Genomic DNA, 6,000 nt, shown 5'->3' with positions numbered 1-6,000 from the left:
TGCCCGCTTCCGGTTGTGTCACCCCTCCAACCATCCTCCCTACCATAAATCCTGCGCATTCCTACGGTGATAAACGTTCTGATTACGAATACGGATACGACGATAATCCGTGTTCCGACACTGAGTCGGTCTTTGAATATGTTATTATAATATTTTACCGTCGTATATGTTATGTGCAGCGGGACAGTGTGTTGTGGAGAAATGCTCGATTTAATGGTCGAGGGATCGCGATTCCACCGCACCAATTATAATGATAATACCATTATTATTTATTATTATTATTATTATTGTTATTACTGTCGTTTATCGCGGTCGTCAAATGAGGAAATATTAATATGGGGAGCGGGTTATTTTGAGCATGATCGTTTCCTGGTTACAAAATTATTTGAAGATTCAGACTAAAAATGATATTTCATCGTATGTGTCATTCATATGCCCGGTGAAATAATTTCAATTTGACATTACATATTATAATATTATGCATATTATACATAGATGAGCTCTGTTGGAACTAGTCGGGTCGGCATGACGCCAGAAGATGAGATGTCGTGTATGGCAGTGGCGGTTTTTTGGCGATGAGTTTCACTTGTAATTTTCAGAAATATTTGCTCGTCTCATGTAAACCCACTTGTAAAAATCACCACTGTATGGTATCAACAACACGACACAGTAACGTCTCGGGTACGATAAATACTAGAGCAGTGAAAACCGGTGTATAAATTATTATACATAGTTTTCTGACGACACGTCAATATAATATTATTATCTGCATATACGTATTTTACGTGTGCGGGGTGTGTGTAATCACGATTGCAGACGAAGGTTGGACAGTTTTACACATGCAGGCATTAGGCATAAGTAGGTACTTTTAAATTTTTTATCGGACACCATATTATTATACCACGTGAGTTATTTAAAACAATTCCGTGAACGCTTCGTGGTGAAAAAGAGAGAGAAATAAAAAGAAAATCTACACACTCGCGTGGCTCTTGAACGTATGTATATAAATATATATAATTCATACATTATATACCTCGAACGGCCGTCATCGGATAGATTGTTACGCACTCGGGTCTGTCATCAATCGGCGGCTCGCGAGCGGCTACTTTCATTTCGTGTGTACGGATTTGGGCATCGTTTCGCCAACCAGTTCGATGATGGGGTCGTATGTACATAATACGCCGCCGCCGCCGCCGTGCGTACTTACCGACCCGATGTGTGCTTACATATTATATGTGTGTGTGTGTGTATAAATGTATATACGTACGTATATAATATAATACACGACAACAACAAATTCCTTACACAATTCGAGTTCCACATTTAGCAACGCGCGCCGAGCGTATATTTTATACACACTCACACATATATATTGTATAAATAAATAAATATATATATATATATATATATATACGTAATAATGAATAATACGACTGCATATAATAACACATACCTAGGACGATTTATTTTTATATGTTATTATTATTTGTATTTTTCCCACTCTTGTATAGGGCATACAAAAAATATATAAATATGTAATGTAATATATTATATTATTAGGTATCGCGCTGCACGTAATTATTATTATATTCTCTTGTTACTTTTGCTGCAGCTCGCGTCGCTAACCCCCCCCCCCCCCCCCACCCTCTCCCCCGAACACGACTTCGCCTAGTATCATATTATACATATAGGTACGTGCACCGATTCGCGAATCATTTTGACATTCTGCGTGCACGCAGTTAATCGTTTTTTCGATCGTTCATACTTCGGCGTCTCGAAACCACGTTTATTATTATACGAGAATTGGTCACCTGTGCATTAATATAATATATCGTTATATGTATATGGCATTGTATATCTGTAAAATTCATCGTACTCTACTCGCGTCTCCCGTTTTTTTTTTTTTTTTTTTGGTCCGCCGACGATGACAACGTTTTCGAAAGTCCGTCATTGTGCGGTTGTCGGGGTTTTTTTCAACCGAATCTCGGTACGCCACTACTATATATATATAATATACGAAATAATCAGTCGATCCAATATTCCGTACACGTTTTGTACGACCCATATTATTTAGAGTATGTGCATCATTATTAAGTACCTCGTGTGAATCAAAAGTAATAAACACATCGCTTTGTTAGTCATTCGGTATTTTTGCACCACATATTCAAATACCTATAGTCCGGCACCTATTGTATATTAATAAACATACAGGTGAGTACAGTCTACCACTGACAAGAATGTGCATAATGGCATTCTTTAGCCTCCCGCGGAATTTCGGCCAGAGATAACAAATTAGGTTTTTAAACTCGTCCATCTATTATTTTTCGAGAAACAAAGAAATAAAAAATAAAAATTCCTAGTTAGGTCGGTGAACTCGTCCTGGCGCCTGAAGTATAATTTCGGTTAATTGTGCACAAGCATGTAGCTGCTGCTAAACGACACTCACCGGGCCCATAAGCTACCGTTAGCGTCTTAAGTCTGTCGACGTCGCTGCTTTCGTGTGCGCATTAAAATAACTTATACATAGAGAGGCGTTTTGTTTACATAGCACCGTCACTGTCACAAAACCGCGGTGGTAATCGCCACCGCTGCAGCTACATATTATTAAGTGCACAATGGGTAAAACAAAAAAGATTTACGCACCGCATACATAGATCGTTGAATCTTATTATGTTGTGTATTACGAGCGCCGGGCATTGTTTCGGAGGCTAACACAATTACTATGTGTAAGGTACACAAACATACACACTCGTCGTAAGAACGATTTATTATTATTATATTTTTTTTTTCACCGGTCGTCGTTTCCTTGTACAATTACAATACGAGCGACCACGCGCCAAACGGAAAAACTCTTTGGGAGGCGACTTATTATGTGCGGCGTTACAGCGTATATTATAAGCCAACGAACACGTACAAATACCTACCAATACGCAGCACGCGCGCGTGTGTGTGTGTGTTTAGTGTTGGTCGTTGTTAATCTGCATGACTTTGTGGCAGCGCACATAATAGACTCGAACCCGCAATTAGTGAGAGAGACGAAACTATAGTGCGCGAGAGACGCTGCAGTTCGCCTCTTCTCGGCATAAGACTATATTGTGTAGGTACGTATAAAATTGAATATATATGCACACAATATGGGTACCGGTACATAACTACCACCGCCGTCGTCACTACTCGTCTTTGGCGGCGTTCGTGCGCGTGACTTGGAAGCCGTCCAAAAATGTCGCTTTTGGCTTAATTCAAATGACTTTGCAACCGCTCGGTGGCGAGACGTGTCGATAAAACGTCTATAATAACGTCCGTTAATAATCACACAGCACGGTTTTCGCGTGATCGGAATGCCGCCGACGATCGACTACAGCCGTACGCACGGGAATTTGCATTACCGCACAGCAGACCTTCAATATAATATTATAGATATACACCTATACCACCGGGTCGTGACCGGATCGATGGCTTCGGGAAAAGGACGAGCAATCGCCGCGCCGAGACGAAAAACAGCAGAAAAGAAAGTCCGGCGTGGAAAAAATAAAAAGTTATCTTGATTTTCGGACCGCCGCCTCCGGTCGCCCGGCTACAATAAACGCGTCAACTGCGGGTGTGGTGCCTCCATATCACTCACGACTACTATAATATACGCCACACTGGCGTGTACCCGGCTAGGTCGATACGCATTGCAGAACGTTATTGTGCGCGAGGCGCGAGATAAGAATAAGGCGAGAAAAAAAACTCGTCACCCCGATTACGACACGTGTATTAACGTGACGGGGATATATCAGCGATCCGTAACAGTCTGCAGCAGAACTTTTGATCGGACGACGTTTTGAAGAGAAAAAATAAAAAAAGTCTACACACACGTTTGCCGTTCTAAACATCGACCGAGAATATTACCAATGGTACACGGATAATAAGACGAATGGTAGTGCCGATTTAAACGGAGAATGTAGATTTCGTCCGTGATTAGAGAGGAAAATATTAAACCTATACCGGATTCCCAGTATATATATATATATATATATATACGTCCGTACACAACATTTACACCGTATGTATTTTATTATTATACATCATACAGCGAGATTAGGTAAAGTGAGATTATTAATAACGTCGAAAGTCTTACAATACAATGGGGCTCCCTGTTGAGACTCGTTTTCTACGCTTCCGAGTCCGACCACTGTGACCGCGAGAACGACAGAAAACGTTTAGCATTGTCACCACAGCAGTAATAAATATCTAGACAATAGAACGGGAAGATAAAATTATTTATCGTTAACTTTAATCCAATAGAGTTAAATTATTATAAAGTTATTGTAGCACTTCTATTGACTTCCATGATATTATTACGCGTTATACCTACATTGGAAAAATGACGAACTAATGCCACGCCCGATTATAAGTGAAGTGTAACCTAAATAAACCTAGGTGAAAAAATTCTAAATATAAAATATTAATTTTAGTGAAAAATAAAACGATAATTAAAAATGTCGGTGAAAAATTATTAATTAATAATTCAATCTTTTTTTGCAATTAGTAATGATGGAGTCTAGTCATGTTTTTTTAGAACAATTTTTAAAATCTTTTTATAGGGCGCAGACTTAAATTTATTTAACATATATTAAACCTAATGTTTAATTTTTTGTTCATTAATGGTTGACCTAAATTTTATATCTCAACAACTTTTTAGTTGATCAACAGGATACTAGAGAATAATTTCTGACAAATAAAAAATCGTTTATGTCGATAAGTGCTAGTCAATGGAACATCATAATAAATATGCATATACATTAGAATATTAAATTACTAGTAGATAGGTACCTATAGTTACGTGTATCATGCAAATATTGAATTTATTATGCAAATTTAAATACCTATAGTCAATAAGTGCATAAATAATTGTGTAATGCCGAAATTAGCGACCAAGATTTACAATTCTAAATCACTACAGAATATATGTACCTATAACTAAATAAAAATAATAATAACATTAAAATTTTAAACATTTTTTCATGAACTTAATTATTTAATATCGTACTAATTTTTAACTTGTTATGGAGATATTTAATGCGTTTAATCTACATAAAATGTTATGTAGGGACAATTTTAAAATAGAAGAAATGATGATATGAATAATTTATTAAGACAAAAAAATTATTTTTAACTAAAAAAAAACTGCAAGCGTTTGAAATTTATCTCCATTATACAATCTTATGATGAACTGTAGAAAAATATATATTATTACCTATTACACCTGTAAAAAAACACGAGTAGAACCATATAGTATAATACTATATATAGGTAACTAAAAGGGACAGGTACAATAGTAAAAAAGTTTTCCTAGAAGTATTTTCCTTTGCACTCGCAATACGCCGCTATCGTCGTCGTGTGTCATGGTTTCATAATATTATATAATATATATGTATACATATACCATAATAATAATGCCTAGGTAATATAATGTAAAACGATAATACGCGCCGGCTCGTCCGAAAGACAATGCTCGGTCACTATATATAATATGACTGTAGGTACATAATGTACTATAAATATAATATAATATAAGAGACTCATATTTATATATATATATATATATATATAATAATATACTGTCCCCGGGCCAGTTTTAAATCACTATCGATATCGCGCGGTGGCGGCGGTCGACCAATTATTTTTCGCTCGTCGTCGGCTTGCAAAAAACAGAAGAAGACGGCGGCAGTATAATCGACCGGTATCGTACTCAACTCTCCACGGCCGACGATCGATGTAGGAGATTATGGCGCACGCGCTCAAATGCATACATATATTATTATTATTGAAAAATATATAAGCACAACACCCGAACGGACGAGGACGAATGCGTTCGCAACGCGACACGTAATGTGCGCCGCCTTAGCCGATTTGTATGAAAAATGATTGCCAGTCTTGCTATAATATACCCACCTACTTATTATGTGTGTGTAACGCGTGTGATATACGTATCAACACAGTGTACGTACGATATTC

The sequence above is a fragment of the Diuraphis noxia genome, unplaced genomic scaffold, assembly GCF_037042655.1.
Source record: "Diuraphis noxia isolate RWA-SAM2 unplaced genomic scaffold, SU_Dnox_SAM2 contig0004, whole genome shotgun sequence".
In the NCBI taxonomy this organism is placed as follows: domain Eukaryota; kingdom Metazoa; phylum Arthropoda; class Insecta; order Hemiptera; family Aphididae; genus Diuraphis; species Diuraphis noxia.
This window is presented reverse-complemented; position numbering follows the sequence as displayed.